At 45.4% G+C, this 12,790-nt stretch overlaps 1 protein-coding gene across 20 annotated transcripts in view; it reads right to left on the reverse strand.

The window, feature by feature from the left end:
• The window catches only part of TANC2 (tetratricopeptide repeat, ankyrin repeat and coiled-coil containing 2), a 282,115-nt gene that overhangs the window by 246,545 nt on the left and 22,780 nt on the right, over nucleotides 1-12,790 (reverse strand). For 8 of the 20 annotated variants that reach the window (XM_083809554.1, XM_083809542.1, XM_083809538.1 and 5 more), the window contains exons 1-2: nucleotides 3,142-3,382; nucleotides 2,047-2,151 (exon numbers count right to left, since the gene is read on the reverse strand). The exons of 3 other annotated variants lie outside the window; for them this stretch is intronic. The gene's annotated coding sequence lies outside the window, so the exon portion shown is untranslated. Of the gene's footprint in view, nucleotides 1-1,551; nucleotides 2,024-2,046; nucleotides 2,152-2,986; nucleotides 3,042-3,141; nucleotides 3,383-12,790 lie in introns of those variants that run through there. 9 more of the 20 variants (XM_083809540.1, XM_083809537.1, XM_083809533.1 and 6 more) reach the window with 5 other exon arrangements.

Consider the following 12,790-nt stretch of genomic DNA (forward strand, 5'->3'; position numbering starts at 1 on the left):
ACAAATTCTAACGGATTTTTTTCTTTTGTTTCATACTGTGGAGTGATAGGTGTTGCCAGCCTCTCAGCTGATCACAAGTTCACTTCCAGAAAAGGAACAATTACATAAAACATAAGGAGGAACATCATTTTTTTCTTTTCTTTTTTAAACAAAACAAACCATGCACAAGGAGGGTTGCAGATTGATGATTGATCTTTTTCTGTGTACCAGGCTTTTTTGGTGCTGGTGGTGGGGTTTTTGGTTTTGTTTTAAGAGTTTACTGGATGCCTTCTTATTGTTTCCTTTAACAAAAAAGTAAAATACGCTATTACTGACGTGAACGAGCATTCTGAAATTAAAATAATGTAAGATTCCATACCTATAAAATTTAAATATGCTATAAGCAAACCAAACAAGGCCTACGGAATTCAGTGTACAGAGTGCATGACAACATTTTAAGTGATGCACATCTGGACCTAATACAGCTTGCACTTACGCACGTTAATATTCATAAGTAAGAATTTACAAGCAGAAAGTTAGGCATGCTCGCCTGTACTATTGTATAAAAACTCATCTATTATAAACTCACTGGACATAACAGTTACCGTCAGGGATTTCTCAACAGCAACGTACGTATCACTTATATTCCAAAGGTTCAACAGAAAGTAAATCTAGGGTATGTAACTCGAAATGTTGAAAGGTAATCATTAGGCACCTCGGAAAACACCTTTTTGTTCAGAATATGCATTTCTAGTTAAAAAAACATGCAAACATTGGATCATGGGCAAGCCAATGGAAAAGATGGAAAGATGAGAACAGGAGAGCAATTGCTACAAAGCAATCAATACTGACAATGAGGTTATTTTATGACAATGTAGCAGTCATCCAGTTTCACTGAGCGTGTAACCAGTAACCCAGGCTGTAATTCCATGTCTAAATCTGCAGGCGAGCATGGCTTGGTGTTCTACGACCACAGTCTAGATCCAAACAGGATACAGTCCTACTGCTCCTCTCCACGCCAGAGCAATTGGTGGTAAATCTGGAGCACACACAGCATTCTGCATTTATCATGCTCTTAGCGAGAGTTACTACAAAAAAAGCAGCACGACTCCTTAAGGAGCACTTTGTTTTTGTTGTTTTTTTTTTTTAAAGCCCCAGAGTCACAATGCCCACAAACCTCGAGCGGCTCACATATTCCTTGCCTAAGCACTGCTGCCTGGTTTTTACCCCCCAGTAGTTCATCCACAGAGCAAATAAGAAAGGATTTTGATTACGGCAAGCTGCAAATGCAATGTATTGCGCTATCACAGTTTAATTGCACATTCATCACGTATTTCATAGGTAAACGTACCTCTACACAAAGTATCCATGATCTAAGGTGTCTCTCGCCACTCCATTAAGAAAGCCTCACGTGACTGTAGCTAGCAAATTCTCCTCAAAACACTGTCACCAAAACACACTTGTTTTACTATATATTGGTTTTAATCCACACACTAGGATTAGATGCTTTCAGTTTCAGGTTTTGGTTTCTAAGGTTTAAGATTTAAATAAGAAAAATCAGCAACAGCCAACCTTTAGCATTCTGAAGAGATCATTCCGAGCTCCAACCTGAGAAACGCTGCGAGCAGGGTTTCATGGCCATGTTGTTCTCTATCGCACGTTTGCTCTATTTCTTCTCGCTTGTCTCCCAGTTTCAGCATTCATTTGCCTTCGCTCACTATCCTGTAGCAATGCTACACTCCACAACAGCCCTAATTAACCTTTATCATTAACGTGATTTAGCTTCTCCAGATATTTCTCCTCCCTTATGCCACGTCCACCTGTGTAAAAGCCTAAAATCCACACCGATGCACCATTCCCTAGACCACCTCGCTGTCTGCCATACGCTCCTGAACTTCCAGACACAAACGGGGACAAGAACGTCTCTTCCCTGCAAAACACATACACCAGCGCAGCCGTCTGCCTCGCCGTATCTCCTTTCTTCTTTACATTTTAGCCCCCAACAGCCAGCCCACGCCTGGAACAGAAAGCCGCTGCGTGTCATCAGCCTCCCCGCTCCTTACTCACCCCCGGGAGGAAGAGGAGGGAGGATTTCAAGCCCTGCTTTCCTCAAGAGGCATCGGGCAGGGCTGCGGGGGGCTCCTCACGGGCATCCTCTCTGCCGCCCGGTGCCTGTGAAGGAGAGAGGCCGTTCACAAGGCAGATCCCTCCTGCGTGGCTCGATCCCACCTCGGGATCCCCACTTGGGATCCCCGCAGCCCCACTCACGCCCAGGTGCCCCCGCAGCCGGCTCTGAGCCTCCCCAGCGCCCCCCAAACGCCGCGGCTGGGCTGAGCCAGGCTGAGCCGTGCGACCACCCCACAGCACCCCACAGCCCCCCGGGGCCGCCGCCCCTCAGCTCCGCAACCCCGGCCAACGTGGGGGGGTGAGGGGGGTAATGGGGGGGGTGAGGATGGGGGTTACTGGGGTGTGAGGGGGGTATGGGGGTGAGGATGGGGGTATGGGGGTGTAAGGGGGGGGTATGGGAGTGTGAGATGGAGCATGAGGAGGGTAATGGGGGTGTGAGGATGGGGGTTATTGGGGTGTAAGAGGAGGGTAAAGGGGTGGGGATGAGGGTAAGGGAGGGTGAGGGGGTGTAAGGGGGTGTAAGGAGTGTATGGGGGTAATGGGGTGTAAAGGCGGGTGAAGGGGGGGATGAGGGGGGTGTGAGGGCGGTGGGGGGTAAGGGAGGGGGTAGTGGGGGGGTGAGAGGTGGAGTGAGGAGGGGCGTGAGGGAGGTAGGGGGATGTCGGGGGGGTGGCTGGGGTAACGGGGTGTGTGTGAGGGGGGTGAGGGGTGTAGGGGGGGTAAGGGGGGGGTGAGGGAATGTGGGGGGAAAACAAGGAGGGATGTGAGGAGGGCGAGGGGAGGCCCTGAGGGGGCACCGCCGCGTCGCGGGGCGTCGCCTCCCCCCACCGATCTGTCGCCGCGGGGTGAGGGGGGGGGGGGGCGCCCCCTTGGCCCTTACCTGGCGCGGCGGGGCTCGGCGGCGGCCCTCACACACACACACACACACCCCTCACACACACACACACACACACACACCCCTCACACACACCCCTCACACACACACACGCACGCACCCCCCCCCACACACAAACACCCCTCGCCCCCCACACGCACCGCCCGCGGCTGAGGAGCTGGGGCCGCCTCCCTCTCCCCACACCGCCGCGGCGGGCGGGCGGGCGGCTGAGGGAGCGGACGAGCCGAGCCGAGCCGAGCCGAGCGCGCTCCCGGCGGGGAGGGGACGGCGAGGGGCGGGGGGCGGCCGCTGCGGCTGCTCGCTCGGCGCCCGGGCTCCCGCAGCGCCCCCCCCCGCTCCCTCCCGACCGCAGCGCGCCCCCGCCGCCCCGCGTGCACGCGCGGAGGTGGGGGGGGGGCAGGGAAAGCGGGCGGGGCCGCGCTCGCCCCCCGGCCGCGATGGGGGGGGGGAGGAAGGGGGGGGGGGGGGGAAGGGAAGCGGCGTGCGCGCCCCCGGGCTCGCTCCCTCCCTCGCCGGGCTCGCGCGCGATGCGCTCGGAGGTGAGCGGGGAGGGGTTGTTGCATATTCATGAGGGGGGCGTGGCTATGCAAAACGCGCCGCTGCCCTCCGGGGGGGGGGGGGGGCTCCTCCCGTGAGGGGGCCGCGCTGTGGGGGCTGCGCGGGCTCCTCCTGTGAGGCGGCGGCGGCGGCCCCGCCGTGAGGCGGCTCCGCTCGGCGGGAGCTCGGCCGGGGGCAGCCGGCTGTGGGCAAGGCTCTGCCCGCAAGGAGGGACCCGCAGCGGCCCCCTCAGGTGGCTCCGGCCTCCGGCAGAGCCTCCCGCTGAGGCGTTACAGCCGCCCAAGCTGGCCCCGGCTCGGGCGGAGCGGCCGCCGCCGCAGGTTCGCCCTGTGTCCCCCCCCCCCCGGCCTCCTGCTGAGGAGATTGCGGAGCAAAACCCGAAATCCGAAGGGTTTCAGTCAGTTTTCCCTACAAAAAAATCAGCCAGCTGAAGACCAGGTGCAAGGGGCGTACACAGGAAAAGCTGCGCTACCTTTTAAAGCTACTAGACATTTATTTCTGTTAACCAAATAGCTCAAGAAATACACGCTGCAATCTAATCAGTATGCCAGCGTTGCTGAACTGTGCACTGAATGAAATACAATAGTGACAGAAATTTGGGGTTTCTCATCAAATGTTACAGATCCAAGCTATTTTTGCACAAAAAGTACACAGCAAACATAATTTTATCTGGTTATTTCCCTTTAAGAAAACTAATATTTAGGCCTTACTCAACAAAATAATCTTTTTAGTCCCAGTACAAAGTGTTCCCTTTAATTAAATTAATTACGAGTATCTACACTCCCTTGGGACGGATGCCTTGTTAAACCTTTTGGGTGCAGATTGCTTGCCTCCATCTAACCCCTGGACGGCTGAGAGCTTTACATCACATCTGCCCACAGTGCCAGATGAATGACCAAATAAATTAAGCAACAGGGTAATCTTCAGGTGTGAGTCAAGAAAATTACTTGTACAAAACAAACTCCTATGGAAAAAATCCTACCTAGGAAGCACTAATAAAAAATGGAGGTAGCCCTACAGATGCCACATTTCTGGAATTAAGCATGGATCAGAGTAAGGGGATATATATCATCTATCACTGCAGTCCTCGCTTTTTTCTTTCATAAGAGAGTGGCAACAGATAAAACAGAGCAACAAGCACTTAAAAAAAATAGTAAGGAAATACTCCAGAAATATTTTCATCTAAATCTGTAGCCTCCTGTCTCTTTCATTACTTCCAGCAGAAGTGCTTTCTGTAATTGCTTATCTTCTGTTGCCCTTTAGTCTTTTTAAACCACACACACTAGGGGGGAATAATACATAGTCAGAATAATTCCCATTTTTCCTTCAGCAAGTTATTAGCATAGCAAATCACTGACTCCATGTTACAGTACCAAGGATATAATAGTTCCACCTACAAGAAAATATTCTCAGAACTGATGTCAACTGCTTTATATATGTAGCTATATCGTTACTAAGAAAACAGATTTCAAGACATAGGTTTGTGAAAGAGAGGGAGGATCTGACACTTCCAGTATAGAGCTGAGAAGTCAAAGGGTATGAGATAACGGCAAAAGAGCAGCTCCAAATAGGGATACAGGAGCCACAGTGTCTCAATATTTAGCCATTTATGTCCAACCCAGAGAGGCTGTGCTAGCCACCTGTGAGAATTTACAAGCGGTCATACAGCGTCCATTTTCCACGCTATCCTCTTCAGCAGTGGCCAAAAGGGGATGCTTCAGCACAGGCAGGCATGTAGAATGGTTCCCCAAAGCCTTATGGCAGCCTACAACGAGTCTGGCCCAAGGACCTCCTGAGGCACATGTGATTCCTAAGTATTTGTGCTACACACACAGGCTCTGTGTACAGCGTACTAATTTAGGCTGGGTGCCTTCCGACTGAGAACTCAAATAGGCAAGGAACTGCTTCAAGTCAATACTTGGGTTTGGAGTCCCTGCGGCAGAGGGGAAAAAAGAAAGCATCCTTGTTTTCCACCCAGGACAGCCTCCCTTGCGTTTTCCAAGGAGACAGATCCTATTGGAACACACCAAGTCTGTACTTCAGTATAAATAAAGCACCAAACTGCCCAGACCTAGAAGACTGAGCTGGTCTGTGCCTACACAGAAGCACGACTATAGGTATTCAAAGAATATCAACATCAAACACCTTATTCAAAGAATATCAACAGCAAACACCCATAGCATTTAAAATGGTCAAGGATTAGCTAAGGGATGAGGGGGGGGAATTTTCAGGATCACCAATTCCAGACTTTGGTCCAGAAATCCAGTCCAAGTTCCATCTTGGTCACATCCACACCTTACTGCGTCTGGCCCCTGAGCCTTATAACCACTCCTTCAGACATCTTTCTGGTGAACCAGGGAGCCAAAAAAATTCACATAAAAATCTCAATCAACTCTTTATGTTTTGTGAGGTTTTTTTACTGCAAACTGACACGAAGTTTGCACAACAGCAAAGAAAAAACACGGCTGTAACAAACAAGATGTTGTCTCTTAAATAGCCGGAATACCTACGGTAAGATATAAAAACACTCGGTCTTTCAAATCATATATACCATCAGATCATCTCCTAGATGGATGCTATTAAGTGTGACCATATAAAAATAAATATTGCTTACAATATTTGTTATCTAAGAAATATATGCCTATGGAGAAAATAGTTCAGAGTAATCCTCTAGATGTGAGATACTGATTTTCTTCACACTTCAGCAGTCTAAAAGAACACAGGTTCTGCCATCCCTTCACTAACTAATGAAAGGCATATCTATTTCTGTTGCCTGGGGAGATTTCAAATAGATTTGCTTTTTTTTTTTTCCAGAAGGAAAGGGAGATTTCTGTTTTTCTGGCTGTTTCATTTTCATTTTTGCAATTTTTGGCAAGAGCACCTTGAGCTGTGGATAACTGACTGTATTTTGTCTAAATCTAAGTAAATATGTGCTTTATGATCCTTCTCCTGCCACCAGTGTCCCATTTTAACACCACCATTACCCTTCATCTGAGCAACAGCTGAAATAGAGGCTTGCTAACAGAACTTCAGAGAAGAAACAAGTAACAGGATGAGTAAAAATAGCTTTATTTTCTTGTATACACCTGCGCAGGAGCAAGATGACCAGACAACAAGAAAGGATCGACATTTGGGAGATCTCGGAATTAATACAAGAGCTGCTGGTTCTAGTCAGCAGTTCTTCCAATAATAGAAGCCAACAGAGACAAAACGTTTTCTGCTCCCCAAGCTGTGTCTCCTCAGAAATGAGTATAACCAAGCCCCAAAACTCCCCTGAACACCGAGAAAGAGAACGTTAAAGGCTATGTAGAAACAAAAGGCTGGTGACATACACCTCAGCATATTAAACCTACATCAAACAGTCCTTGGCTGTAGCAGGAAGCAAATCACAGCAATTCCTGTTTCCCGTCTGCAGCAGATGGAAGGAAAGGAAAAAAGCCATAATCTTAGATAAAGTTCAGAAGTGTTTGGCCAAGAGATGAGCCTTTTACTGCGTGCTGGAGGCCTGTCAGAACTGGCGATTACTGGCCTCCAGAAGGATTTAATTCCGTGTGATCAGAGCCCCTTTGCAGAAGGTCTTGTCCATTTGTCCACAAGAAATGCTCAGAGAGAACAACACTGCAAAAAACGACATTGCGAAAGAAGGGCATAACACGAGATGGTACAGCGCTGTTTTGGTGGCAGCAAGCAAAGAGAGCTTTCAGGTAGGATGACAGGTCCCTTGGCTAGCCAGAGCTTCCTCCTGCCCTAAAATTTCTCCAGTGATGCCTGATGCTTTCTCCTGTTTTTCTTTTTATTATTTTTTTTTTCAAAACAGTTACTTGAGTGAGATGCCTGAGCCTACCAACCAAACGCACGTGCCTCAGTCCTGAATCTTGTCTGTTTAACAGAATATTCTTTTTTTTTTAATAATGGGCGTTTTCCATGTCAAAAACTGTAATTGCGATTTTGAAAGAGAGGATGTATTTATGCAGATCATAATTTGGCAACAATACCAATCTCAACATTTTCCTCTTGAGAGGCACCACGGGAGCTTTAATGATTGCATGCGTTCAAGATAACATCTTGACTGAAATAATGCACCTCTGGCACACTGGGGTACACCTATCAGACAGCAAACAGCACTCAGTTGTAAACAAAGAAAAATCTTTGTAATTGTACCTTCTGATTTGTTAATGTTACAGAGTTAGTGTGCTTTCTGCAGACAAAAGATACCAGAATGTGTGTGTGCACCAGACCAAACCAGAACATCAGCTTTTGGTACTTCTCCATTCTATTACGCCAGGACCAACTTAGCTCAGTTTTTAAGAACTCACAAGATGATTGCTAATGACTGCAGCTGGCAATCAGGTGAACATTCATTTGGGTAGGAAAAGTTTTACAAAATTTTCTACGGCTTTGGCACAAGCTCTTTATAGAATATGTTTGGTTACTGCTGTACGAATTTTGGATTACATGTGATAAAGATACACCAAGAGTAGCCAGAAACCACGTTTTCAGTCTGTACATGTTCATTAGTCGAAAGTCGAAACCTCCAGCACGTTACCCTTTGCAATTTACGTTCCAGCATCCTGGAAGGATGTTGTGCACGGACTGGTACTTTACCCCGATGGCTTAAATGCACAGGCAGGACATTAACTGGCTGATCAACTAGAATAGTTGGGAAATTTAGAAAAGCTTTTGTATTTTTTTAATCCTCTGCTACTTCCGCAGAGTTCAGACAAAGATTGCTGTTAGAGGGGTTGGACACTCCCAACATTTGTTTTTATGGTTCTTATTAGTCCAATCAGCCTTAAAAAAGACTTCTTCTAATAAAACCTTGTCCAAATTGAAGTGCAGGAGAAAGACCACCAATTATTGTGTTATTTTCTGCCCATCCCACTTATTCACCTATCCTCTTATCCACGGAGAGGATGAGCAATTTGGCGTGTTTAACCTAAAGAAAAGATGAAAACAACCTTCATACATGTATAAGGTCAATAGGAAATGCAAGGAATCATTTGTTCTCCGTTACTGAAATGAACAGGACAAGAGGTAATGGTCTTAAAATGCAGCAAGGACGATTCTGACTGGAAATTAGAAATAATTTCTAATTGCAGGGATTGTTAAGCATTGAAATAGATTGTGTATAAACACTGTGATGTCTCCACCCATGGAGACCGGTAAGAACAGTAAGCATTTATCATAAAACAGGTACAGCTGAGCCTGACTTAGGGTACTGGAACAATGACTTAGATTCCTTGTGGAATTCACAGCAGGCCCATGGAAGCAGATGCAACGTATGAATAGGAGCAGTCGCATTTTGCACACAGGATGAAATAAGACCCAAGGCCTGCTGCAAATTACTGTTTTCCAGATTACCATATATTAAGCCTTTCAGGTAAATGGAAAATTATTAACTCTAAAAATTTCTCCCAGAAGATCACATATTTTATCATTAAAACACTCTGAAGTTGATGGAAATCATGCACTTTCTGTTGAAGACATTTGTAGGCCATTGAGACAATTTGCAGCCAGCACCTGAGGTATCTTTAACAAAGATAGCTCTGCTCACCTGCACAATCAGACTTCAGAAAAATATCAATTCTTGAGCAGTAATAAGTATTTTATTAGCCAACAAAATAAGTAGGGCTACTTAAAGAATAACTGTCAGAAGTTTGATAAGTTGATCTAATACGCTGTATTTTAAAGAGCACCGTTTTAGTCAAAGTCATTTTTATGAAAGGAAAAAGCTTTGGTTCACTCAATTTGTTTCTGTCAAATACACTGTAACTCTTAGTGGTGATGGAATAACAGGTATTTAGAGAAACTGCTAAAATAGTCTACACACTCCATTAACCCATAGCAGCATTAAAAGAACGTCAGATTCTTCTCCAGCAGACCATGTCTCCTCCTCAATTCATACAATAAATCTATATAGATTTTTTTTTTTATTGCTTGCCTACACCAAAATCCAAAGCACGATATGAGAGCGGTGTTCTGGGCAGGTATTTTGTTAACTGAGCACTGATGAAGGGGAAACAGCACAATAGCTCTTTCTAGACGTAACAGCATTGAGTCGCTTCCATCTCTGGATTTCCAGTTTTCAGTGCATGATGCTGAAAACCCAGAGAAATCGGTCTGGGTTCTACCACCATGTCAGCGGGTAAAAGGCCTGACCTTTACTGGTTGGTTTCCTTGAGCTGATGAACTCAACAAAGATCTGGTAAACACTCAGGTCCACAGTTCCAAGATTCCTCAGCTCCTACTGAAATTAGTTACAATGGCAGAAACTGCCCCATTTTGGAAAACTGAATCTCACAACAAGAGAGCTGCAAATGCCTCCTGTCCAAAAATTGTTTCAAGTCAAACTATCATAAAAAGCAAAGAGGATGCCTCCATCTAAGTTTAGACACAATAATTGCTCAGTTTTGTGCAAAAATATATTAAAAGCATTATTCCTATCCCCAGTAGGATCTTCTGACTCTGATACACTATTCCAAGAGGGCATCATTATCATGAACCACAGCAAAGCTCCAAATCCTTTTTTCATGACATTCCTAAACTGTTTGCTCCACCCTGATTCGTTTTAGGAAACTGATAAGACAGCTGTGAAAATACACCATGTAAAGCACTCTCATATTACAAACCAGTTGGCAGAATCTGCACCTTTTTTTTTTTATCCCAAGGGAATAAAGATTGTTGTTTATTCCATTTTTCAAAAGGCATATGAACTAAAATGTAACCTTCTCTTAATTAACCCAACTGGTATTGTTAAGTAGGTGTGTTCTGATATAACATTTTGGCTTGCAATAATCAGTAAAGCAGCTGCCTCTGAAACATGTGTGGGCTACACTCAAAAGATTTTCTTATTATGAAAGGGGGTGTGGGTCTTTCCTTTCATGAAAATGATCATAATTTTCACTGTTCCTATTCTGTTTCTACTGTAACCATTACTGCATTTCTCATGACACTTCCCTGTCACAAGGTAATAGGTCTAAAGATCTGCAAAACTCGTGTGTTAGTTACTACTGTACAGTAGTAATACTGCTTCTGTGGGATAATACTGCCTTTTTTTTTTGTCCTTTTTTTGGGGGGAAAGGAGGGAAAAAGGGGCCTGCTCCTCATTAGTAACACTTAAATGGCAACTTTTTTCAGAATTATATATCTTAAAGCCAAGGAAATGACCAGAATGTACCTTGCTTGGCCTATTACACTACATTTTGTTTGTACGTTCTTCCTACAGTCCTTCCCAACTGCTTTGTTATTCTCTTGAAACTTCTTTCTTACACTTCTGTGAACTGCTGTTGTGTGCCATCAAGCTGGTGTTGTTTTACACCCTGGAGATGCCTGCAGTTCAGTGATAGATTGCTTTGCTAGAGATATTAGCGCTCCCTGATACAGCACAGAAATCCAAATCTTCAGCACAAATGACACTGTAGACATACTTGAGCTGAATTTACAAAGTGAAAAATGATGCTTTGATGCTGCAACTCCTTTTTAACAGTTTCCTTAGTTCAGTTGATCCCAGCCGTCTGCTAGCAGTTATCGTGCCAACCCTTGCCTCTTCCTTATATATTGTTTTTTGCACTGGTAGTTAACAGAAGCCCACACATGAGAGTCATTTCTTCTTGGTCCAGATGTGATGCCTGCAGACTAGACCTGTGACTGAGAAACATAGTTTGATAATGGACTTACAGCTTAACTAGGCAACCCTGGGAAGCTACAGATTGCTTCTTCTACCACTGGCTTCTGTCTGCATGTTCCCGGCAAAGGATCCCAGGAATTTCTCCAAACTATCTGCATAAAAAAAAAATCCTGGGAAGGGCAGGATGGGAAGGGCTCTGTGCTACAGCTCTCAGTCCCCTTCACCACTCTTCTAGCCAGAAGCAGAGTCAGTGGGTGAAAGGTGTTCACCTAAAGTAAATGCAACCCTCAACAGCAAAAAACACAGAATGCAATTTTTGCATCACTATTTCATCTTGTAGGGATCCTTAGAAAGACTTCAGGGAATATGGGAGCTCTTCACTGGAAGAGATCTACTGGAGGCGCTCTGCTGATTTGTCCCTTGGAAGGACTTTTTCCACGGATAAATCCCTCTAGAAATATTGTTTTATTGCTTTCCTCAGCATCCCGTCCCAGATGCTTCTGAAACTACAAAGGATTGTAAGTGAACAGAACCAGTGACAGTGTGGCTGTGCAGCTCGTGCCTCTGAAGCCTTCCTGTGGGTTTCTTCTCTGAAGGAGGGTGACTTGATAGAACAAACCATCCTGTGTGCAACCAATTATTGCCTGAGTGCTTCAAAATAAGCTGAAGCTGAGATAATTCAGAACAGCACTTGCGCCCTACAACTCATTCCTATAGCTTTGCCATGTGATTTCTTCCATTATGAGCCTCTGTTGTGTAACATAGCTACATCACAGTTATTTTTTTTTAAAGGTAAGTCATATTTGAACTGAATCAAAAATAAGCAAGAGCTAAAATATCTGCAGTGCTGGGGCTGTGCCAAACACCCACAGATTCTGTACCCTGTACTCAAGTCTTGTCAAGAAGCTCAGCACATCTTTATTCTAATCATTTACTTTCATTTTATGCCTAACAGAGAATTGTCCTGATTAATCAAGCAAAGCACAGCAAGGAAAGTACAGAAAACGTGTGGTCAGCTTTGGGCACTTGGTGCTGCTATCGATACTCTAACCTAAATATTTCGACAAAAGAGTTGTAGAGATGTATGTGCAATTATACGTACAGCTTCCAAATCTTCTTCCCCAAAGTGTTTTCAGTAAGTAATCAGATAACTAAACAGAAAGGTGCCAAGATCCACTAGGTGTTATATAACAACTTGTGCAGTTGAAAAAGGCCAATAATTAGTAACTCTTTCTGGCAGCACAACTCCGTCCAGTTTTCAACCTGTGGTCATTTTCTGTAGTCCTTGTAGCCCGCAGACATCTAAATATTGCAGAAAAATAACTAAGCAAGTGCTTTTGCTTTACACCAACAAGCTTGGCATATATCCACAGTTAGGTCATGCGATAAAACGCTCATCTCCACACACGTACAAAGAACACAAAGGAAAATTGACAATCCCAGTGACCTAATCAGAGAAACAGAGTACCCAGACCTGCTCCTCCAGGCTACCAGGCCTGGGAAGAGGGAGCGACAGCAGCCCTGGCTACTGGGCTACTGGATTTGGCTAGCCCATAGGAGGCAGTAGCCTGTATATACAACTTTACTTATGCAACAGTTTACTT

The sequence above is a fragment of the Anser anser genome (genome assembly GCF_964211835.1).
Source record: "Anser anser genome assembly, chromosome: 23".
Classification (NCBI taxonomy): Eukaryota; Metazoa; Chordata; class Aves; order Anseriformes; family Anatidae; genus Anser; species Anser anser.